Here is a 25,162-nt window from a genome sequence, read left to right as displayed (position 1 = left end):
TGCCCCCACCCCACCTCATCTGATGAGGGTGACCTGGCCTACCTGAACTACCCAGGTCCTCGCGGCATCTCACCTTGGCCTCCCAGCTCTCTGCTTCCACAGACCCCAGCAGACAGGGGTCCTGGGGGGCGGTGTGTGCATGTCAGCGGCAAACATCAAGTACTCGGTTTCCACCTCTGCCCTGAGTTCTGCTCACTGTCACAACCCCTTTCACTTCCCAGCTCTCTCAGGTCAACAAGGTGCCGGGAAGGGTCCCCAGGCTAGGAGGCAGGACTCCAGGGGACTTGCTGTGTAATCCATGGGCCTCAGTTCCCCTTTCTGGATAGTGGGGAGTTTTGGGTAAGTTGGGTTAATATATTTTGATTCTATAAAGTGCCTCTCTTTGGCCTAAGCTGGGAGGGGGGATTCCTGCTAAGACTGGGAAGTAAGTCCCCCTGATCCCCACTTTCTAGGGGTGGCCCAGGCACAGACCTGGCTTCCCCGTACATTGTTACCTGAGCAGGCTGTGTAGACAAGGTCTGGCTCAGCAGGAAAGGCCTGTCTTTGCCAGGGATTCTAGGGTGGTCTCTGCGGCCGCCTGAGAGTTGCCCCGAAACCGGGGCCCTCTGCACGCACTTAGCTGGGCAGGCTCTGGGGTCCAGGCCGATGGGTAGACAGGTAGGCAAGCTCCCATCTGTGGAAGCAAACACAACATCCCAGGCATAAGCATGGACACAGGATGAGCCAGATAAAGGGACCAGGAGGCTAGCCTGGATGGGGTCTACTTTCGAATACAAGGAAATCACCTACAACCTCATCTCACTGGGGAACTGCGAGCCTCTCTGTTGACACCCCAGGTTCCTGTTGGGAAGCAGTATCTTTGTACATGTAGGTACACACATGCATGAACAGGAACACGCATGCTATGGTGGAAAAGAACCTGACCTTTGGGAGCCAGACAGTCCTTGGCTCAACCCTCACTGCAGGATCTTGGGTAAGTCAGTTAACCTCTCTGGCTCTCAGTTTTCTCATCTGTAAAATGGGGAGATCTTATGAATGGGGAAGGAATGCTTTGGGTAGACTATATATGCTAACAGCTTATTTAGAATGCAGGTGTGAGAACCGCTGTTAAAAGACACGGGGAATGCAGATTTCCATGCGGGGTGTATGTGCAGCTGGCCCTTACTCTTCTCCACCAGCAACTGGTTATGTCTCGTTTTCTTTAATAACCATGGCCCTTCTCACCACCCTCCTGCTTCCTGCCCATTTGTCTGCCTCCCTGAGGTCTGTACTGGAGCCCAGAGGGGGTCTGGGAACCAGGCCTCATGGACTGCTTGTGGGTTCTGGTTGCCTGGGAATTTTTATGTGTGGTAGAGATTGCGCCTGTGTAAACACACGCTTGTGAGCATTCTGCTGTCTGGGTAAATACACCTGTATGTGGGCTCCTGGGTCTATTCAGTCTTCCGCACATTTCTAAATCCGCGTGTGTACATGTGTGTCTAAGAATGTACATGCATGGGACCCTACGTTTGCTCAGTTACGGTGTACGTGGTTAGTGGGGTGTGTGTGTGTGTGTGTGTGTGTGTGTGAGAGAGAGAGAGAGAGAGAGAGAGGGAGGGAGAGGGAGACAGAGAGGGACTGATGTGTACCTGGGTTCAGTATCCTCAGTTATACGTGTGGGTGTGTTTATCTGCATCTGTTCAGCTTTGTGTGTGTGCCCAGCTGAGCCTTGCTTGCACGCCTGCGAGGACACGGAAGCGTGTGTCTGCCCTTCTGGAAGCGCCCTGACCCCAGCTACGGCTGGGGTAGGCGTGGGCCTGTGTGCGTGCACACGCTCTGCCTGGCTCCCTGCATCTCGCTGTGTCAGGAGCTCGACGGGCTTCTGCCTGTCTCCGAGCGCCCTGGATGCCCGGGGCGGGGAGGGGGGGCTAGGGTGCGGGCGCGCGGCCGATCCTCCACTGTCCCTGCAGGCTTCCCATCTCGAGGTCTGTGACTGCGGGCACTGGTGTCACTGTGGATCAGTGTTCCCTCCTTCCTACCTCCTGCCTTTTTCTGGGTTGGCAGGGTCACGGCTGACAGTGTGACTGGTCCCGGCGTTCCCGTGGGTCGGTTTCGCTGGGGGTCAGCGTGCCCATGTGTGAGTCTGTATACCCTCGTCACTGGGGGCCTGCGTGTCAGTGGGTCCTTGGGCCACATCACTGTGTCTGTGCCAAAAGCACTACGTGTCAGTGTCAACATGTGTGAGAGGGTCCATGTGCCCCAGTGTGCCCAGCAGCACAGCCGAGCCTCCGTGTTCGTGCGGTACCTTTGTGTAACTCCTCAGGCCGTGCGCGCGCGTGCGTGTGCACTGCATGCAAGAGACCCTTTGTGAAACAGTGTGTGTCTGTGTCACCGTGTTTGTGTGCCTGCTTCCCTCCTCCCTCCCTATCTCCTGCGTGCTCTCTCTCTCTCTCTCTCTGTAGGAGCCAGACAACTCCCCAAGCCTGGATTAGGGACAATTTATCCACAGGCAGAGAAGGAGAATTCCAACCTGCCAGAGCCTCCCTCCTCTGATCCATCCCCCCTTTCCCCGTGGTTGGGTGGGCACAGAAATGCAGCCCGGCAGCTCCCAAGCCCTCAGGGAGCCCCCACCTCTGCAGCTCCCCAGAGGCCCAAGAGGGTGGAAAAGATAGGAATCTGGGTGGCCCCAGAGCCCTCCAGTGGGGGTGGACTGGCTGCCCCCCATCCAGGCCCCCAGAGCTCAGCTCATCTTGGCCCTGTTCTCCTACATATGGTGGTGGTGGTGGGGGTGGGGGGGGAAGTCTGCATGGGGTCTGCCTGGCCCTGCGGGCTGGATGGACCTCAGGAGGAAAGCTGCTCCCAGCCCCTCCACAACCTGATACTCCCCAACTGATAAACACCAGCACCCCACCACCCCGAAATGGGAATAACTGGGGGCACCCACATAGGCTGGGGGAGATGCTGGGAGTGGGGGCGGTGTGGTGGGGGGAATGCAGCAGAGGGGGGCACAAGGGGGGGGCTGAGCTGGGACTGAGGCTCCCTTCACGGTGCTCCAGGCGCAAGGCAGAATCACATGTTTCCCATTAGCTGCTCTGGCCTCCTTGTTCAGGGGGTGTTGGCTGGGGGAGATTTGTTCTGGTTGCAGACACCAGCCGAGACCACACAAGAGAGAGAGAGAGAGAAAGAGAGGGCGAGGGAGGGGGAGAGAGAGAGAGAGAGAGAGAGAGAGAGGTTGAAACCCAGAGGGAGAGGAAAAGACACAGAGACACACAGAGGGAGAGAAAGTGAGACAGAGAGACACGAGAGACAGAGATAGGCAGTGACAGAAACTGTGAGACAGGCATGCAAGAACACAAAAGCACAGAGGCAGAGCCTGGTGATGGGGAGGGGCTCACGGGGGCGGGTGGGGGGACAGGGAGGTGGAGATGCAGGTGGAGAGGATGGTCAGAGGCTCAGAGTGCGAGTGAGACCAGGAGGGCCCGAGAGGGGAGAGCAGCACCGCCGGAGGGGCGGGAGGGTGACAGGGGCGAGGCGCAGGGGGCACCCGGGAGACGGGCTGGGTGAGGGCACTGAGATGGCCACGGCGGCGTGTGGGCAGGGGGAGTTGACGCCGCGAGCTGGCCGGGCGGGGGCGGCCAGCGCGCCCGGAGCCTCCCGCCTCCTGACCCTCGAGCCTCGAGCCTCGGCGAGATAACAGGCCGAATAGTGCTGACTTGCGGTTCAGAAATCCAATATCCTCCACGGCGCACTAATCGACTACCTGAGCTCCCGGCCCGCGCTGAGCTGCCCCGATTAATCCTGCGGCTCCACAGCCTTAATTAGTTTAACAGTTTCAGGGGCAGAAGAGGCAGGGACTGGGGTCCCCCCACGCTTGCCGGGACGCAGACCCCCATGCCAACCCTGCCTGGTGCCCCACCTCCCCAGTCACACCTGCTCCTGCCCCAGAGGCCCCTTGCCACATTGCCTGAAAAACACTGGGTCCTTCCTTCTGGGAAACAGTCCCAAGGGTTGGCACCTGGATCAGAAGGAAGGTCATGGGGGGAGGGACTCAGACCCACCCCGCCAAACCCACCACACTTGTCCCTGCACTCAGGGCTCTGAATGCTTCCCCTGTCCAGCCCTTTTGGGCCCTATGGTCTACACGGGAAGGGCCCGCCAACTCTGGGCCCCACACCACTGGGCAACATGTTGTCTCTTTAGGGTGAGAGACAAGCTCCCAAGTTACTGACAACCTCCCAACAGCATGAGATAATCACACATGTCACTCCCCACAACAGCATGAGATGGGCACGTGGTGACATCTCACACATCCCCAACAGTCAGAGACAGGCGTATGGGGTGGTGACTACCCTCCTAACAGGATGAGCTAAGTACATAACCTGTCACTTCCCCAAAAGCGTGAGATGGGCACATCTGATACCCCCAGACAACAGGAGCCAGGCACACACATGGTCACCCCCACCGTGGTGTAACGAACACGCAGCTGGGCACTCCCACACCCACCAGCAGATGTGAAATGCGGAGAACCTGTCTCTCTCTCTCTCTCTCTCTCTCACACACACACACCCAGACAAGCCTCACCTTCCAGGTGTGAGGAAGGGACAGAACCCCCCCCACCCAAATGAGTCAGGGATGCCACCTCACCCCTTCCCCGGGAGCCCTCCCTTCAGACTACCAGATGGGCACACGACACATCACCCCACTGACTGCTTCAGACAGGTGACAACCCCCCGGCCCCCCCATCACTGTCGCCAGCCTGGGTGGTGCTGTCCTCTGCCTGCAGCGGCGTCACAGCTCACAGGGCATGAATGTCACCCCCGCGCTGCCAGAGCCGGGCACAGCCGCATGTTGCCCCAGCGACAAACACCACTGGCCCCAGGAGGAGGTGGAGGCGCACAGGGCTCTGGGCCTGACCTTGGTCCCTGGACACCAGGAGGGGAGGCGCTGGGGCCTCCCTCCTGGGTAACTCTGGCTGCCTGGTGCTGGGGCAGACGAGTGCTGGGAAGCAAGCTGCCCAGGGCACGGGCACGCACACAACCTGGAAAGGCCACCTCCCCACGCTGCCACCCCTGCCCCATTTCTAACTGAGTGTAGTCCTTATCTAGGGAGGGGGCAAAAGGAGCGGCGGAGAGAGCTCTTGTTGGGGCCCGCGGAGCTGTTCCTATGACTTCTCAGAGATGGGTGGCAGGGAGGCGGACCGGGGGGGTGCGGTCACCATGCCCTCAGGCCCCAGGACTGAGAGGGTGTGTGACCACAGCTTCAGACCTGCACTGCCGCGGGGAGCCCCCGGTCCTTATGAAGGCCCCCTCTCCAAATTCAGGCCACAGAGCCTGACAAGGAGGCCAAAGTCCAGGGGCATGACTCACCCAGGGAACAGGCCCAGCCCGCTGGCCAGAGAGGGAGGGAGGCCAGGAGCCAAGGGGCCTGGGTTCAAGTCTGAGCTCCTCCCAGGCCAAGCTGAGTGACCTTGGAGCCTGAGCTCAGTCTCTATGGCTTATGGGGAGGGGGAAGGGGCAGCAGCGAGGGAAGTGCCAGAAAGAAGCTGAGGCTGGAGACCAGCAAGCAGAGCCCTGGGGGCCATGGGAAGGACACAGCAGACCGGTCCCTGGCTCATACGGAACCTCAGCTTTCTGTACCTCAGTTTCCTCAGCTGGAAAGTGGGGATGTCAGCCTCACAAGACAATGTGACATGAAGTGGGCAGGTGCTCAAAAAATGGGAGCCTCTCACCGAGGAGGGGAAAACAGAGAGGGCGAGAGACTGTCCAGGCCACAGAGCAAGATAGTATCCACTGAACTCGGCCTCTAGCTGCAGGTTTCCCACCCGGAGCTGTTTCCGTAAGACTGTGTGGAGATCAGTAATGAGTTGGGGGTGGGGATGGGTAAAGGGAGGATGTTGGGGTGGTGTTGGTTACAGAGCTGCCCTACACTCCCATGAAGACCAAGGGAACTGTATGGGAGTCTGCCATGCATCCCGACCTTTACCCTAAACCCCACTTGGCTCATCTTCAAACACTGGACCAGAGGGCCAACTCTTAGGGAGGGAGGCAGCCCATAACCCAGCCCTCCATGACCAGCGCCTGTATCGGGTGCTTAGAAGGTTTGGGGTATCTGGGATGTCAGTGTCCAGAGCCCGCCCATCGTACAGGAGTCCAGAGAGGGACAGGCCTAGCCTGAGGTCACACAGCATGTCAGCAGCAGAGCCCAGAGCCCCGGCCAGGGACAGTCTCAGAGCAAAGTCCCTCTAGCCCCTGGGGATGGCTGGAGCTGGGGAGCCCTGGGGGACTGAGCAAAACGTGGCGACAGATGGCCTGCCGAGGCAGCGGCGATCTGGGCGGCTGGCAGGCATGCTCGCTCCCGCGCAGGGAAGCGGCTAATTTTAGCTGAGGCCTCGATGCCAGCTTTGTTCCCCCCACCCACCCACCGAGGGGGCCCAGCATGCCTTGCGTGCAACCCGCCTCCCCCAGGCACCCCTACTCCCCCGCCTGGCCCCTTGGTGAGTAGTGCCCAGACCCCAGGGTCCTAGAACTGTCTGCCTGACCAGGTCTCATCATACCCAGAGGGAAGGGCTGGGCCCTGGAGGCCTGGCACCCCCACCCCGGGGCCTGTTTCCCATGACTCCAAGTTCATTCCTTGAAGAGGGGCAGCAGGGAGGAGGGCTAGAGGCCACTACCCAGACTGGGAAGGAGGGCCTGACAGCAGGGTCTGGTACTCCTGGGGGGCCGGGGGTAGGCGGGGCACTGTCCTCTACTCCATACTTAAGGGGCCCAGACCCATATTCTACCCCTGCCCTGAGACAGACTCTTCTGTGCTGGAGTCCCCGTGGTGTTGGTGAGCAAGGGGAGGGCAGCCCCTCTACCGCTTCCCTGTTCTGCATAACTTTAACTCTGTTCCAGGAACTCAAAGTACTTTAAAGAAGTCAGAGATAGAGCAAGGGTAGTACCCTTGTGCCACTGGGGGAAACTGAGGCACAGTCAGAGACAGCCATCACTGTAGCAGGGGAGGAGACCAACCCCAGGAATCTGTGAGACCCAGACATGCTCTTCTTTGAGTTCTTACAGCAAGGGGGCTTCTTGGGCCAGCTCAGCCCCTGGAACTTCCCTATGCCCTGCCCTGGGCTGGTAGAAGGTAGACTGGATGGAGTCTGTACTCTAAATCCCTGGAAAGGGAGGGCTGGCACTCTTGGCTTCTGGCACCACATCTCCTGGAGGTTCTCTGACGTTAGAACCTCCCCTCCCCATCTCTGATTCAACTACAGGTGCCCAATGGGGTGCCAGGACATCTGGCCCCTATCTGAAAGGGGAATCCTTTGGGGCAACTCTGGAGGGCCCCCAGCCCTGTTCCAAACCCAGGGCCATGAGGAAATCACCAAATGGAAAATAAAGACAACTTGAAAGAAATCTATGTATTTAGAGGAGAGAGTCAGAAGAGAAAGAGAGGGAGGGCAAAAGGAAGGCAAGGAATCCAATTCAGGAAGAGAGAGACAGAGGAAGAGCGTGGGGGCAAGAGACACAGGGCAGAATGAGGCTTAAAGAGGAGGAGATGGGGAGGGACGGGATGAGAGAGAGAAGGAGGGAGAGAGGGAGAGAGGCTAGGATGCTGGAGGAAGGAACACAGCAAAAGAGACTCAGAAGAGAGGGACAGAGGAGGAAGAAAAAGACAAAGACACAGAGAGACAGGCAGGATGAGGCAGAGACAAAGAGAGAGAGAGAGCAAGATCCACACAGAGGGGAAGAGATGGAGAAGGAGCCTGCCACAGACAGGGCAAGGCATAGAGAACTAAGGACACCACAGGGAGCTGGAGACAGACAGGGATTGACACACCCAGAGACCAACAGAGACAGTCGGAGAGGGTGAGACACACTCAGAGAATGGGGCGGGAAGAAGGGGGAGACACTAAGTGATAGAACGTGTGGGAGGGGGTGGGGGGGACAGCACAGAGTGAGGAGGGAGGGGGCATGAGGAGGGGGGAGATGTCGTCGCCAGAGCTGGGGGGGACAGAGGACAGAAATGGAATGTGGGTCTGGGCATGAGGCTCACAGATGCATCGGCTCCAGTTTCAGCTGGGGCAGTTGGTTGCTGGGGGGGGGGGCGGTGGGGGGGGGAGAGGAAGGAGCAGAGCTGGTGGGGGAGGGGGGGCCTGTTGCCATGGCTGCGGGCACGGCAGGGGCACAGTCGGCTGGCACTTGGAGTTCTGGGCATGGTAGGGGGCTGACTGAGGGGAAGGGGGGGGCGATGAAGAAGCTTTGCCCCTGCCCTCAGGGCTCTACCAGGAAGAAAGTTTCCAGAGACAGGATGGGAGATGTTGTGGCCGAGGAGGGCTCCGGGCCCTGCTCCACCCCATAGAGGCTGCCAGGGGACGGGCACCACTCCACAGGTCGCCTGTGGGTATCCCAGGTTCCCACCCATGCCTCCGGCTAGCCCCTGGGGACCCTCCGGCTCCATCCCCTCCAGTCTAGCTGAAGATCCCGCAGGCTGCTGCGGTAGCTTTTGCTTGCAGGGGAGCAGCAAGATTGTGAATTCAGGATCTGTAATCCTAACGCAGAGCCCAGGCCTACCGGGCTCCAGTTGCCAAGGCGACGGAGGGTCAGAGGGCAGCGCGGGGCGCCCGCTCCTCCAAGTCAGAATCCCAATTGTTAAAGCCCAAGAATAAACAGCTGAAGCGGCCGTGGGGGGGCTGGGAGGGGGGCTGAGGTCTGCATCGGCTCAGTGTGGTGTTGTCAAGCGAGATGTCACTAATTGTCTGAAGGAACGGGCTGAGGCAGCTCTTAACTACTTCTGTGCCACCGGAGACACCTTGGCTGCCTGGCCCCATCCCCGGGGCCTCCCAGCATTCCGCCGGGCCAGCCTGGTGCTGGGAGTGCTGGCCCAGCACAATTTCTGGCTCTCCTGCATCGAACCCCCACATACTTTGGCTCCCAACACTCCTCTTTGCCCAACTTGGAACCTCCCACCTGCAAGCTAAATCCTTATGTCCCCAGAACCAGTGCCCCCCAATTACTGGGCCCACAAGACAGCCCAGCCCGTCTAGTCTGCAAAAGCCCTCCCAGCATCTCCACCTCTGCCTCCCAGAAGTCAGGGGTTGTGGTACAAGGTGTACAGATTGCGGGGAGGACAGACTTGGGGCTCTTCTGACCTTTGGGGGCTAGGCAAAGGCCCTCCTAGAAGAAAAAAGAAGGTCGGTGGCATCTTTCTGTGCAACTCCTGACTCAGGCACACACCAGAACCAAAAACGTGAATGGGGCCAGGAAACCCCATTTCCAGTTTTGGTTGTTCTACCTACTTGCTGTGTGACTTTTGGGTACTCTCCCTCTGTGGCCTGCCTCCTCTCCTCCATCCTAAACATTTGGTAGTGCCTATTCTGAGCCAGGCTGTGTCTGGAACCCCTGCCCAGAGGAACTCCCGATCGGGTGGGTGGGAAAGGCTCTTCTAAAAAGAAAACAATCTGAGATCCATCAGGTAAGATATTCCATGAAAAACACGGAGCAGTTTGGTACACAGTAAACTGTCCAGTGGACTGCAGCTAGTTAGTAGCAGTGGTACTAGTAACCCCCGTTATTACAGAGGGTCACTAAAAGGGTGTAGGTGATCAGGAAAAAGACGGGGGAGGGACTGGAGAGGCCGCTTCTGGACGGCTTTCCTGCAGAAACTGGTACCTGGTTAAGATTTGGACAGGTGAGCAAGAAGGTAGAGTGCTCCAGAAGAGAAGAGGTCTTGTGAGGTCCTTCTAGGGGAGCTGAGCTCTAAGGTCTCAGGGTCGCCTGGTCAGCGCCCCCCCCCCCTCCACAGCAGGAAGGAGGCGGCCTTCCGTGGTCTCCCAGCCCGGCAAGCGGCCCTGCCTCCTCCTCCACCCGCTGCGCTCGGGAGAGCAGGAGATTGGTGCCTGGAGGTGGGGGGCGGGCGCCCGTGGGCAGGACTCCCGGAGATTGGTAGCACCTGGAGTGATGTCACCAGGGGCGGGGTCAGGGCTTCGGGCACTCCCCTTGCCCCAGGTCCCAGACCCCTGCCCCAGGCCTGAAGCGCCGTCCCCAGGAGGGGGCGCTCAGGCCACCTGGCCGCCCCCTATCAGGTGGCGGGCGGGGCTGGGGCGCTGTCTGTGGGCGGGGAGCTGGGCGCGGAAACAGGGGATCCCCCAGAGAGGGCCCAGCCCAGCCCCAGGCTGGATGCGTACAAAAGGCGACTTGTTCTTTCTTGGGATGCCTGCGCCTTCTCAAACATACCTACAGCCACACTCCGGGGACAGCTACACCCACACATTGCTGCACAAAGCCTGCCAGGGTGGGGAGTAGGGGGCTGTCGCCAGGCCAAGAGATCACCTTGAAGAACCTTGCCCCAACCACCCTTTGCCACAGGCTCAACACCATTCATCTCACCCCATCCCACCCCAAGTGACCTGGATACTCTCACAGCCTCACACTTAGCTCTGGGGACACCGATCCAGTCACATTCTCACAATTACCCTCTCCCTCAGACCATCTATAGCTCACCAAGTCTTTGCTGCTCTAGAGTCGGACCTTGGGCTTCAGTAGGGTCACCACTCCTCGTGCGACCTTAGCACATAATGAAACCCATTAAGGTTCCTTTTTACTGAGCACTTATTCCTTGCCAATCCTTATAATTACCCTTTGAGGGGAGTGGTATTAGTCTCATTTTGTGGGTGGGGAAACTGAGGTTTATGTTAATTAGCTCGCCTAGGGCAGAAGCAAGGATTTGAACCCAAGTCAAACTTGACTTCAGAGCCCCTGTTCTTCTCGGTACTGTTTGTGCCAATCACCACACTACCTTACACTCTAACACCCCACCCCCCACTCACACAGCCGTGGATGGCAAAACCATCTCAGAGTCAAGGTGTAATTCTCCACCCCGAACACAAGTCAATGTCACAGTCTAGGATCAGGCAGTTTCTCTCACTCCTCAAACAGGGTATGTGTGTTGAGGGGGAAGAGTCTCCTACCTCCAAGTTCCGCATCTCCAAGGTTGGCCGTCAGTCATTATAAATGGGGCACCAAGTGAGCGCAGGGCCAGAACAGGCTACCTCTAACCTTTCCAGCAGGCTCACCTCCACCTCCCCTGACCCCAGGATAACAAAGCACTGCCAGACTGGCTGGGACACCAGGCCTGCAGCTCTCCCTGACCCCTTGGGCCAAGATCCTCCCTTAACCCCCAACCCCTGCTGAGAACAAGTCGAAACAAACTCCTTCCTGGGGATGTCAAAGCACCTTTCCTGGGGGACGCAGCTCTGTGATCCCCTGAGCCTGGCTAGGGAGAAGGATCAGGTTACTCTTTCCCCAGCTGTGCCTGGACTCCTTGGGGCTGACCTTTCACCTCATCCAGGCCAGGACCCAAAGGGGGCCAGAGTACAGCCCTCACCTCCTGTTAACCCTCTGCATTCCTTCTCTTTTTCAGGGGGGGGGGGGGCGGTGGGGAGCCTGCCAGGACCCAGAGGGTCTCAGGAAGCCCAGCTGAGCATGCCAACCTTTCCCCACCCTCCCATCCTGGGGTGCGGTTTCCCAGAGAGCTTTACAGAATGCTCCTCCCTGCCCCCTGCCCAAGCCGCCCTGCCCTGCCAGGATCAGATACCTCCCTCAGCCTAAGCAGCTGAAAATGACCTGGGCTATTTTCGCTCTGGGATCGCGTTGCAAACTCCCCCTTGAGCTGGCAGCTTCCCACATCCCTCCAGACCATTGCCCCTCACTCTTCATCCCTAACCCAGAGCCACTGACTTAGAGGACAGGAGGACTTTTAAATACCGCAGGCCTAAGCCCCTCTGATGGGGAGACTGAGGCCACGGGGAGTCAGGCACAGGGCTGGGCAGCGAACCAGGCTTCCTGGGGCTCCGCCCAGGTCTCTTTCTACTGTCTAGCACAGCCTGCTCTGTACCCTAGATCTCAGAGCCTCTGACCCAGCCAAAAACCCAGCCGACCTCCTCCAAGCACCAGAAAGTCACACTGGAGGCTACCCACAAGTCTCTGGGCCGCCCTGCATGTCAGAAACCGCTTCTGCCACACTCTTCTCTTTGTTTAGAACTGGGACCAGGTCTGTACCTGTATCACAGCTATGTGGATCACGGGAATGTTTTGGCAGGTGCAAACTGGGAAGAAAGACAGGGAGACTGAGGCCTACAGGAACGGGAGGTGGATTCAGGCTTCCTGGGGTTTATATTGCACAATACTTCCATGTTCCCAGGAGCCCCTTGCTCCAGCTTCTTGGTACCCCCCCCTTTTCCATTCCTACCAACCCAGCCCCCTCCAGGCCCCTGCCCCTCCACCTCAAGCCCCAGTCCTCCTGGGCAGGAATGTGACTGGTCAGGTCTGAGCTGACCACATGAGTGGCTGTAAGGCGACAGACCCCCCATCCTCCCATCCCCCCAGCCTGGGGGAGCTCACATACCAAGGCAAGGTTGGGGGGGCGGGGGCGTAGCTGCTTTAACCCTTTGCAGCCAGGCTTTCAGAGTGAAAAAGAGAGGTAACTTTACTTCCAATGGCCACTCCCATTTGAGTGCTGCAGGGCAGTGTGGTGTGTGTGGGGGGGGGGGGGTCGTGCAGGCAGAACTGACTTCACTGAGGAGGTGGAATGAGGGAATCGGCCCTGCTAGTCCCTGTTAAGAAAAATTATCCTTTGCCACCCCAACTGTTTAATCTCATCTCCCATGACATTTGGAAAAACAGTCAGGAGCTGGTGCTGAGGAGAGAGAAGGAAAGAACAAATCATGAACCCCAACCTCAGGAGCCCCTAGTCTGATGGGAGAAATCCAACCCTGCCCTGGGGAGTCTGATGGGGGAGACGAGGCACAGAGGTTGGGACAAAGAGCTGCGAGCGGAGAAGAGCATGTTGCTGCGCAGAAGTGGGAGGAAGCCAGGGCAGGAGCAGAACAAGCCAGGTGGGGTCAGATCAGGCAGGCTTCCCGGAGGCCCCTCGGCCCACACCCCTCCCCCCAGGCTCTGGAATCTCGGGGGTCAGGGCTGAGGGACAGCCCCGCCCCCTGCTCCCCTCGGGCTCAGGAATTCCACCAGCCAAGGGAGGGGGGCAGCTGCTTCGGCCTCAGTCCAAGTTGGCTCCCACTGGACCGGGAGCTGCAGCTCCTCCTCAGGCCCCCCGCCCCACCCCCACCCAAGCCCCTGGGCTGGCCCCCAGCCCCCTCCCCTCCCCCCTCCCTGGCTGGCACTGTGAGTGCCAGGCGCTGGCAGAAAACAAACCCGCCGGGGTGGGTTTGCAGGGAGCGGGGTAACCTTGACACAGTTGCGGCAGTCGCTAATGGCAGACACACACTCCGCCTGTTCTGGGGGGACTGTTGCCGTTGCTAGGAAACCAGCAGCCGCGTGAATGGAAATGGGTCAGTAAACCTGGGGAGAGATAGTGTGACACTCGAACCACTGCAGCTGCTCCAGCCCACACCGAAATCCCTCCTCTTCAATATTTATCACTCCCGCCTGGGCCCTCAGCTCCTGCCAGACCCTGCACCAGCCTGGCCCTCAGGCCCCCACAAGGCTCGATGGTGGTGGGGGGGGGAGAGAAAAGATGGGGGGTTGCTTATCCGCTCCTTGGAGGGGGCCCCCCAGGCGGGATGGAACTGGTTCTGGAGGAGATTGAACAGGAAACAGAGTCTAATCCTGTGGCGGGGAAGGGGTTAAAAGGTCAATTCACGCCTGTTCCTGACTTAGGCACCGTGGTAAAATTACTGCAAGTGTGAGCAGGCTAGCAACCGCCGGCCTGCCTACCTGCGGAGGCACTGATGGAGACAGGAGACCTCCCTCCCCGCAGAGATGGAGGGGAAGAGGCACCCAAAACCCGGCCAGGATTCGCTCACAGCTTGAAAACACCTTCCTTTACAGCCAGGCAATCTCCCTGATGTAGCCGAAGCTTCGGAACAGCCAGAACTGATGCCTCTAGTACCATCTGAGAAGCACCCCAAACGGACACGAGCTGCGTATTGCCGTACAATAAATACCGTCCCGTATACACACACACACACACACACCCCTCGAACAGCCAGACACTCACTGTTCAGGAAACCTTGACAACACCCCTACACAGACACCCCGGCCATAGAACACGACAACGGCAATCCAGAACAGTGCAGTTCAGCTCAACACCTATAAACAAGCCAACAAACCTAGGCACAGGCAAAACTACCGTGTCAGATTGGGCCGAATCTCCCCAAGTCGGGCTGGAGCCTTCCCCAAACCACCTGGCTAACCCAAAGCCTGGCTTCTCTGGTTTGTCTACGTTTCTTTCTCGTCTTGCACCCACCCCACCCCGCCATATACTGGCCCTGCCATCACTCTTCTGGACACACCATCCCACAAGCTAGCACCGCACCCCCCCCCCATTCCCTGGAGGCTGACTGGTCACTGACATGCACATTCCCTTCCCCTAGAAGCAAGCAGTCTCACAGCCCCAGGCTGAGGCCTCTCTACTGACAAGAGGGACCCTGGGAATCGGCAGCACCACTCACTTGGGTGATATGCCCTCTCCGCCCACCACAATCTCGGCCAGTATCCCTGAATGGTGTGTCTGGGGAAGGGAGGCACTCCAGTCTTCTGGAGGTGGGGATACCTCCACAGGAATCTCCCATCTGACTCGGTTCTGTGTGCTCCTATCTCCTAGGATACATCAGTCAACACAGTCTCGGAGCCTGTCAGAGCTGGAAGGTGCCTTAGGGAGTCACTAATCCAGCCTCCCCTGCTAGGCGGGAGGAAACCGAGGCCCAGAGAGGGGAAGCGGCTGCCCAAAGTCACACAGCCCCTTTCTCTTCCGCAGTCCCTCACCAAGAGCTCTCTAGGGATTGGAGAGAAACCGAGGGGGTACAGGCAGCCCTGGAGGGCTTCCCTGAGGCAGAAGGAGGTGGGGCTGGATGTGATGGGAGAGGGAGTCTACAGTCCTAGAGGTGAGTTTATGAGAACTGCCCAGCAGTGCATTCAGAGACAGGGACCTGGCAGCCCTGGAATCTGGGCCACATAAATTTGCTCGAATCTGGACTATGCCAAAATGATCTGCTGGACACTCATCCCCACCCCACCTCCTATCCCAGCCTCCCCCCCAGGCCCCCCACCAAGCTGAATCCCCCAAACCAAAGTGTAAAAGTGATCTTTTCTCCATACCTGGCCTTGAACGTACATTCTAGGGAATCTCTGCCTTTTATTATTTAAATAAATCTCTGCCAGGAAGCCTCTGGGATGCTCCGGAAAGAGGTGTTCTGCTAGGTACTTTTACGTCAACTCCATTTTGCAGAAAAGCAAATTGAGGCTCACAGAGGCGGGGTAGTTTGCTCAAGTTCACGCGGACAACAAATGGAGCCTTGAGTTCCTTCCAGTACATAAGGAAGGCCAATCCAACAGGAAACAGGGAGAACTGGAGGGGGGGCATGGAGGGGAGGGAAGGGTGGGAGTTGACACAGGCCCAGGCCCAGGCCCAACATCCTGGGCTGAGGGGAGAGCCAACAGGGATCCGAATTTGAATCTGGATATCTGGGCTCCACCCGCACCCACTCTAGCAGAGGTGGAGTGAAAGGTCAGCATGGAGACGGGAGGGAGAGGAAAGCAGAACTCCACCAGCCTCTCAGCCTGCCTCCGCCATACCCTAGGGAACCAGGCCAGGGGCTGCCTAGCTTACCCCAGCCCAGAGCTCTCTGCCAGGCCCCACCCCCACCCCTTAGGAAAGGCAGGAGTATTGTGAGGACACCCAGGCCCCCGCTGTTGGCCTCAGTTTCTCCATCTGTACTAAGAGCTAACCTAGCAGGAAGGACTTCTAAGGGCCCTCCCAGCTTTAACAGAGTTTAGTGACCAGTCCTATTTTTCAGTTCGCACACACATTTAGAGGTCTCGCCCCTTGTCTGGAGCTAGCTGAGAACAATGTTAACTATGTGCTCAATGAATAAATGAACACTTACTAAAACCAACATCTTTCCATCCTCCTCAGCCTTACTGAGAGCCACTACTTACCTTGGGAAGCCAAATCTCGCAGGGTTGTTGGAGGGGAAGGGGATTCAAAGACTTTAAGGGCTCTGTTACCACAGGTGCCCTTTATTTCCTGTGCTCACTATGTGCAGACACTATGGTGATTGCTTTAAACATTGTGCAACTTCAAGCTCCACAACAAGGCCATGGCCTACCTAATATGTAGTTTTTCAGATGAGCAAAGGGGCTAAGGAGTGAGGGGACTAGCTCAAGGTCACACTCCCAGTGAGTGGCACAGGAGGGATTCGAACTGTACCTATCTCCACCGCTTTTGTTGAACATGGTGAGGGTGTGCTGGGCTGGGGCAGGAAATGGAAGTTGAACAGGGACCCTTGGCAGAGGGAGAAGTAGTCCACCCCAGGCGAGGGAGGCGCCTGAGTTACCAAACGGTTCAACAGTTTGCAGAGGCCAAATGGTATTGGAACTAGCAAAGTGTGGGAAAGCATCCCTTCCCCTCCCCCACAAAGGGCAAAGTAGACCTCTTTCCCTCCCCCTACCCACAGTGCCAACAGTGGGCCCTGAGAGGTCACTTACCTACTCCCCTGGATCTCAGGGTTCCTGTAAAAGGAACCCCCTCCCTCCCGGGAGCCCTTTTCTGGACTTCAGGACCTGCAAGGTGCAGAGCCGCCCCCAAAGAAAGCTGCCGCCAACGTCCAGAAAACTGTCCAGGATTTTTCCGGCACGTCCGCCCCCCACCGGCTCCGCGGTTGCGGGGGCTGAGGGCAGTTTGGGGGGGGGTGTTGGGAGAGGACGGCCTCGCCTCCCTCCTAGAAGCCCTGGGGTGCCTCTTGCTCGAGCAGGGAGGCTCTGGTCCGCAAGCCCAGCCGTTCTCGGGCCCGAACGGTCCGCCTCCGAGTTTTCCCGCCGCCGCCGCCGCCTCTCAGGCTACCTGGCAGGCCTGCGCTGCCCCCTGATCCCTGCCACCCCCCCCTCCCAGATGAGGCCGCGGCGCTTCTGACTCCTGGAGGAGGTGACGGGCCGAGAGGGAAACCAGGCGGCTGGGGGAGGGGCGTTGCCTGCACCTGGCCCCTCTCCGCCGCCCAGGCCGGGAGGGGCGGGACTGGACCCCCGCCAGACCCGAAACGAGCGGCGGGGGAGGGGAGGTGTGCAGCCCTCCACTCCCGCGGCCTGGGGGCGGGAAAGGAGATCGCCCCCGCACGGCCCTCGCCGCTAAGGCGCCCCCTAGGGTCGGGCTGCGAGGCGCCCCTTTCCGAGCCGCGCGCTCAGCCCGCTCCCCCGGCCGGCCGCGCTCTCCAGCTGCAGGAAATTCCAGAAGCTCTCCATCATCCCGGCGCAGCGCGCAGTCCGGGCTGCCAAGGCTCCCCGAAGGAGAGCCACATGCCGGCCGGCCGCGCGGCCCGCCCTCGCCCCCCCACCCCTCCAACCCGGCGAGGCAGCCACGTCGGGCCGGGCGGGGGCCGGGCCGGCCGCCCCTTCCCGCGCCCCGGGCCCGGCGGAATGCGTGGCAGCCCCGGCCGGGGGCTATTTTGAGCGGGAGGGGAGCGGCCCAGCCTCGGTGTTTTCGGCTTTTTCCTGGCCCCCGGCCCGCCCTCCGCCAGCCCGGGCTCTCGGCTGCCCGCGGAGTGGGGGGGGGGGGGTCACGTGGCGGGGGGGGGGAAGGGGAGGGCCGCCGCGATCCGGCTCGGGCTCCGGCTCGGGCTCCGGCCCGGGCCCAGGCCCGGGCGGCGCCCGACGGCAGTCCGGACCTGCGCTCTCGGCCGGGGCCGAGCGGCGGGATTATTAATAGCGCACCTGGCTCGGGCGGCGGCTCCGGGGCGCCCGCTACCTGTACGCCCCTCCTCGGGTGAGCACAAACGGCCTGGGCACTCCCTCCCCAGCGGCGGACTCAGGCCTCACTGGATAGCGCCACTGTGCGCCGGTGGCCAATCACCGGCCTCGATTTCCTTACCTGTAAATTGGGGATGTGCCACCTGGCTTTATATGGTGGGTACCAAATAAGGGTTTTGCTTGCTGTGTGCCTCTCTTTGGGCAAAACGCCTTCCCTTTTGGGGGCCTCAGTTTTTCCATTTATAAAATGAGGTCCGAGAGAACTCTTTCCAGGTAAAGAATCCCTTACATTTGAATAATGCATTTTCACTTACAACCCAGATGAACTTACCAACTACCAATAGTAATAGCCAACACTGAGCACTTGCCCTGCATGCATTAACTCACCTGATTATAAGGTTCCCATAAAGTAGGTAATATCCCCTTTTTGCTGATGAAGAAACTGAGGCCCAGGAAGGTTAAGTGACCTACCGAAGGTCCAACGGCAGAGGCCAGAGTCAGATAAACTTGGGCTCCAGAGCTGAGTTAACTACTGAACTACAGTGCCCTGAGACAAGCGGGACAAACACTGCCCCCTTCTTATAGTGGAGGAAACTGAGGCTCAAAGTGTCATTCGCCCAAAGTTGCCTTTGGCCAGTTAGGGGCAGAGGTGAGCCTCCAACGCAGACCTTCCAATTCCTAGTCTAATACCCCACTGCAGCCCTCCGAATCTCTTCAGCTTCTGCCCTGGGGCAGCTAGCAGGGTTCCCAGGATGGAGTCCTAGAAATGAGCAATAGGCAGTATCCCCGTGGCCACAAAGCTGTGTCCAGGGCCCTGGGGAATCATCCTTTGCTCCCAAGGGACTGACCCAGGTTTCTGGGCCCAGAGGGTTCACTAATCCACCAAACTCTAGACTTAGCCTAGCCTCAGAGCCATGGAGGTGGAGGCAGCTGGGGATGAGGGGGAGATGGCATGGAGGGGTAAGAGCCTGGGACAGGGCATGGAGTTGCTTCCTGCCCCCCCCCCAACCTCCAGCAAGGAAGCACAAAGGCTGGCAGGCCCCCCACTCCGCCCCGGAAACCTGGCAGTTTATTTCTGTCTCCGGGCCCCCTGTTTCCACAGAGCCAGTCCAGGAAGGCTGGCAGCAGCTGGCTTGGAGGGGTGGAGCTCCTGCTCCCTCAAGGGTCCAGCTGCTACCCTGCCCCACCCCCACCTGCCAGGCCAGACCAGACTCCAGATTCAGAGGTGACACTGGGATGAGGGCGGGAAGAGCTGGAGGCCACTTGGTCAGGACTACAAAGGAGGGACCCCCTCCAACTCCCAACCCAGAGCCAAAAGATGCTCTCCCAGGGTGAGCCAGTCAACACCCAGTTCAAGTCAGCTAAGAGTATAACCTCTGGCATGACCAACTCTATTTACACCAGATCCTTCTGGCTGATGATTCCTCTGGATCCTGGTCCCAAAGAAAAGCCCATTTCTAAACCTGCGCTGCCCAATACGGTGGAAACTAACTATTGAGCACTGGGAATGTGGCTAGTTGGAATTAAGATGTGCCATAAGCATAGAATATGCATCAGATTTTGAAGTCTGAAATATGGAAAAAAAAGAAAAGTAAAATATCTCAATACTTTTAATAATGATTATATATGTCAAAGTGATATTTTGGATATACTGGGTTACATGAGATACATTATTAACATCAATTCACTTACTTCTTTTTACTTTGTTTAATGTGGCCACTAGAAAATTTAGATTACATACATGGCTCCCATTACATTTCTATTGGACAGTGTTGTTCTAGATCATATGGTACCCTGGCTTAGGGCCAAGACTTTGCCTGCTCTAGATTAGTATCTGTGTGGCTTTAGCTCACCCACTTCCCTATATTCAGACCACAACCTTACGTGTTGGTCTAAATCTCACCACCCCACACCACCCTACCCCAGCTTTCTGTGAATCTAGGCTCAGCCAGAGATCATGGCTTCGTCTGTTTTAAACCACTCTCTTATTACCAATTTCTTGTTCACCAATTCCTAATACCTAGATCCCAGCAAAACCGTGGATCTAGATCATCTTGCGTGTTAACCAGCCTGACAGTCTGACACCACAACCTTATTTGCTTAGATCACTGTTTAGTAAGATTTAAGATCCAGACATCCTTAGGAAGAATGAGGTTCTAGATTAAGGGTTGGCAAACTATGGCCCGAGAGCTAAATCCAACCTGCTGTCTGTTTTTATAATTCAAGTTTGATGGGAACACAGCCATACTCATCCATTTATGCATTGTCTATGACTGCTTTCAAGGTACAACAGTAGAATTGAGTACTCATAACTGAAACCCAATGGTCTACAAAGCCTAAATTTTTTTTACTATCTAACTCTTTTTTTTAAAAGATTTTTTATTTATTTATCTGAGAGAGAGAATGGGAGACAGCATGAGAGGGGGAGGATCAGAGGGAGAAGCAGACTCTGTTCTAAATGACCAACAAGTCCAACCTACCAGAAATCTAGGTTCCAGCCTAAGACTATGATCTAGTCTAATCTAGATCACCTCCTCCTAGATGGTATTGCTGACCAGGTCTAAACCAGAGCCTAACATGCACCACATGCTGTTTGGGTTCCAGATTCCACGTTGATCTCAGGAGATGGGCCCCGGTACTCTTTTTTGGGATGGAAAGGGTATCTCCACTTCTGAACTCCCCTAGAAGAATCAAAGCCCATTTGGGAATGGGGAGGGAGGGCAGATTCCAGAGACAGCAATGGAGGCTGAGTCAAAGAGTCAGGAGTAAGCCCTCCCCTGCCAAGGGGACAGAGCATAATCTGACCTAGAAGACGGAGTAGCCCCACGTCCTACTTCCCAGCTGGCTCCAAACCAGGTCACTTAGCTGGGGGTCATGTGGGATAGATACCAACCCCCCAGAAGCTAGACCAGGAAGCTTCAAATGGAGTCTTCATCTCTAGCTCCACACCTCCAACCACCTGATGCCTATCACTTCAGCACTGCATGGCAACACTATGCCCCTTTTCCACCATTTACCTCTAGCTCTGCTTTTCTACAGCTTTCTTTGAAAATCCTCCCACATCTGCCTTCCCTCTCCTTGCCATATCCCCTTCTTCCATCCTGGAATCCTAGCCTTAATTTTAGCCATGAAGATCTTGGGCTCTTGAGCTGACAGACCCAGGCTTCAATTCCAGCTTTGACTTTGGGCAAGTCACTCCACCTCGCTAGGCTTCCTCAGTTTCCCCATCTGTAAAACAGAATAATAATAATGGTACCTACCTACCTCATAGGGTTGTTGAACGGACTTAATAAGACCATGATGTATATCACTTTGCCCAGCCCCTGGCCCGTAATAAGCATTTAATGCTAGTTGCTATTTTTATTACTATTTATCATCTAGTTTGGTTCCATGGAAGGACTTTGGGAGGTTTGTAAACATTACAGGACTTTAACCAAAATTTGTTTTTGTATTTTTCTGAAGAGAAGGCCCATCATCTTCTCAAAATGGATCCTTAGCTCAAATGTTTAGAAAAGAGGGGCGCCTGGGTGGCTCAGTCGTTGAGCATCTGCCTTTGGCTCAGGTCATGATCCCAGGGTCCTGGGATCGAGCCCCGCATCGGGCTCCCTGCTCGGCGGGAGGCCTGCTTCTCCCTCTCCCCCTCCCCCTGCTGTGTTCCCTCTCTCACTGTGTTTCTCCGACAAATAAATAAATAAAATCTTAAAAAAAAAATGTTTAGAAAAGCAAAAAGGGGTCTTTAGTTCAATCCAAATGGGGAGACAGGGGCACACAGATGGGAAAGGACTAGCCGAGGGCCCCTCAGAAAATGTGAGGCAGACCTCAGAATGCTATAGGCCAGGAATTTATCTCCCAGACACCTCTGTCCGCTGGTCCAAGCTGTCTCCAATCTGACCTGGCCATTTCTCGCCTGCTCAGCTATGATGGTGCCCCAGTGGGCTCCCCACCTCCAAAATGCCTCCACTGAGCCTCCTCCACCTCGTGCCACCTTCGCCTTCCTCAGTCTCATTCTCACGACACAATGTCCAAAACCTGTAATGGCTCCCTACTGCCGCCGAGGTCTTTTGCCTGACATGCAAGCGCCTTCACGGCTGGCCCTGGCCCCTGCCAACCTCCTCCTCGCTGTGGCCTCTTGTCTGGTCAGTGGAGCTGACTTCTTTTTTTTTTTTTTTTTATTTGAGAGAGAGAGAATGAGAGACAGAGAGCACGAGAGGGAAGAGGGCAGAGGGAGAAGCAGACCCCCTGCTGAGCAGGGAGCCCGATGCGGGGACTCGACCCCGGGACTCCAGGATCATGACCTGAGCCGAAGGCAGTCGCTTAACCAACTGAGCCACCCAGGCGCCCAGTGGAGCTGACTTCTTCCTCTCCTCTCACCCCCTCCCCACAGTCTCCATACCACCCACACACTCACTCAGTTCTGGACAGATTCTGCCGCTTTGCTCAATCACACAGTGTCTCAGGCCCGGCCGGCTGCCCCCGCTCTGCCCTCAGGGTTGCCCCTGGGTCAGCCACTCTCTGAACTCACCCTGCTCAGGCCACACCGGGGTATGCTGCCCACAGCTCTGGCTCCAGGAAGCAGGCCTCTGCCCCTGCTCTCCAGCTCAGCTCCATCCCTGGACACTGACCCACCTCAGCCACTGCTCATATCCTCCCCCGTTAAGCCTTCTGTCCTCTAGAGTTTCAGGAATAACACTCCCTTGTCACTGGGAGTCCTAGGGAGTCAGCACTGTCCTCAGAGTTATGACTCCTGGGTCAGATTCTTCTCTTTGAACCTCAACGTCCTCATCTATAAAATGGGGACAGCAACACCTAACACCTTGAGTGATTCTTATGAGGGAAAAATGCCTTATAGGTTGGAAGGTACTTTTTTTTTTTTTCTTAAAGATTTTATTCATTTATTTGACAGAGAGAGACATAGTGAGAGAGGGAACACAAGCAGGGGGAGTGGGAGAGGGAGAAGCAGGCTTCCCGCCAAGCAGGGAGCCCGATGCGGGGCTCGATCCCAGGACCCCGGGACCATGACCCGAGCCGAAGGCAGACGCCCAATGACTGAGCCACCCAGGCACCCTGGAAGGTACTTTTTTGACTAAAACCTGCTTAAGAACAATACTAACAATAACCTTCATTTATAAGTTTATTTAAAACTGCAATCACCCCACAACCCTGGCCCTCCCCAAGCCCTTTCCCGCCTTCATTTTTCTCCTTGGTACTTAGCAACATCTCACACACCATGTATTTTGCTTCTTTTTGTGTTGTTTCACCCTCCTAAGTGTCAGCTCCTTGAGGGCAGGGATTTTTATCTACTTTGTTCTCCACTGTGCGCCCTAGAAAAGTACCTGCCACTGAGTGTGCACTTGGTAGTTGAGGAACGAATGAATGAATAAATGAATGAATCGAGTGCTCCCCATGTGCCAGGCACTGTGCTAACCACTTCTCACGATCATTCCATCTCAGATGGGTACTTTCATTACTCCTCATTTTTGAAAATGAGACCTCAATGACTTGCCCTGATCACACGGTAGGAAGCAGCCCGGCTAGGATTTGACTCCAAAACCTGCCCTCTTGATCACTATGCTCTATTTCCTGTCCAGATGGGGGGTTATTTCTATTTCTACATTAGCTAAGCCTCTTGAATCTGTCACCCTCCCCATTTCTCTGGGGCTGTCACTCTCCTTCTGCCCCTGAGGCCATGAGTCCTCCGAACCCTCATTCTGACCTCTCTTAGCCATTTCCTCCACTTCTCAGCCCTAAGCCAAGCTGCTCATTCTCACCTCAGGGCCTTTGCTCCATACAGTGTACTCCACCTGGACTGAGCTGGCTTCCCATTTCTTTCCATTGTGCCCATTTCTCAAGACCCACCTCTTCCGGTTGGCCTCTTCTGGTCTTCACTTGCTCCCTTCCCTGAGCTCATACCTTGTTTACTGCTGGGAAAAACCACTGGCGGATCATATGCTGACTTGGTCCATTCCTTCACTGTTTCCCGCATTTGGAGGCCTCGTTCACTTCTATCCCTCTCCAGGCAAGGTTTCTCCCTCCTTCCTCTGCTGGATCACTGCCTCCACCCTACACATCTCTTAAGTAGGTTTATAGCTTTGTGATTAAGAGCCCGGCTTCTGAGTCTCTCAATCTCCAGCTCTACCCCTTACTAGCTGTGTTTCTCTGGGCAGGTCGCTACACCTCTTTGAACTTGTTTCCTACCTACAAAATGGGGACAATACAAGTACGTGCTTCAGGAGCTAATGCGCCTGGAACATAGTAAGCGTTCAGTAATAAATCAGCCTCTTACTACTTCTGTAGCATTTTATTGTGTCACTCATCCCTGTTCTAAAAGCCTCAGCCCCCTCTCTAAACAGCCACCCCCAATATGAATGATGATAACAATAAGATTGCTAACATGTATTGACCACTTATTATTTGCAGTGAGTAGCAATATGTTTGGCACCTAGTAGGTGCTCAATATTGCTTACTGAATACACGAATTAACTAGTTTAATACTCACAACACCCAATGCGGGGGGGGGGGGCAATTATAATACCCATTTTACAGACAGGGAAATCAACGCCCAGAGAGGGTAAATGACTCAGCATGTCTGGGACTTAAACCCAAGCAGCCCGACTCCAAAGGTGAGACTCTCAAAGCCTTCCTCATCCTTATTGTTCCCATCTTGCTCTGCTCCAATGGCAGCCGCAGGGGTGGGACCCTTTCCTTCTCCAGAAGTTGGACCTTAGCATCTAGATGGATGTTCACCAAGCCCCCACTCCTGAGGTCAAACCCTTCATACTTTATCTCATGTGAGCCTCATAAAATCCTCCAGTCAATGCCATGTTTATTTCCCCTGGACCAATGGGGAAACTGAGGCTCAGGAAGGTATCAAGTAACAGGATTTAAAGCTCAAAACTCTTTTCCTCTGCATCACGTTTTGTGATGTTTTTCCCCTGTTGTCTTATACAACTGTGGGTAGCTATTCAGACACACCTGCCTTGTTTTTCCAGTCAGAAAACTTCCAGAAGAAGTCTCTGAGGGTGCAGTCTGAGGCCCACCTTCACTGTCGTCCCCCCACCCCAGCCAGCACTGCAGCAAGTGATCCAGGCCCCACAGGAGGCTTCCCAATAGCTGATCTGAATCTACCAGCCAGGCCCACCCTGACGTTCTGACTGCTTCCACCACAGAACAGGTCTTAGCAGACTTGGGGTTGGTGAGGGTGGGGCTGGATCTCCCTTTAAACTTAGGCTAGAGGCTCCCCCAAGTTGCCATATCTCCAGGGAATTCAGGGCTCCTATCTCCCACCTACAGCAGGTGTGTGTGTGGGGGGGGGGCAGGGCAGTATGGTAGTTCAGAACAAGGACTCTGGATCCCAGTGTTCCAAGTTCAAAGGCTGTCCACCAGGTACGAGCTGTGGGACCTTGGGCAAGTTACTTAACCTTTCTAAGCCTGGGTTTTCTGCT

At 56.5% G+C, this 25,162-nt stretch overlaps 1 protein-coding gene across 4 annotated transcripts in view; it reads right to left on the bottom strand.

Annotated features, from left to right (window-relative positions):
* AHDC1 (AT-hook DNA binding motif containing 1) overlaps positions 1-25,162 on the bottom strand; it is a 65,234-nt gene that overhangs the window by 21,572 nt on the left and 18,500 nt on the right. For 2 of the 4 annotated variants that reach the window (XM_035019370.1, XM_035019369.1), the window contains exon 3: positions 495-673. The exons of 1 other annotated variant lie outside the window; for it this stretch is intronic. The gene's annotated coding sequence lies outside the window, so the exon portion shown is untranslated. Of the gene's footprint in view, positions 1-494; positions 674-924; positions 1,132-25,162 lie in introns of those variants that run through there. One more of the 4 variants, XM_035019371.1, reaches the window with a different exon arrangement.

The sequence above is a fragment of the Mirounga leonina genome, unplaced genomic scaffold (genome assembly GCF_011800145.1).
Source record: "Mirounga leonina isolate KUSES-001 unplaced genomic scaffold, KU_Mleo_1.0 Mir_173, whole genome shotgun sequence".
Lineage (NCBI taxonomy): Eukaryota > Metazoa > Chordata > Mammalia > Carnivora > Phocidae > Mirounga > Mirounga leonina.
Note: the sequence above shows the minus strand (reverse complement) of the source record. Positions and strands in the feature narration are given on the sequence as shown.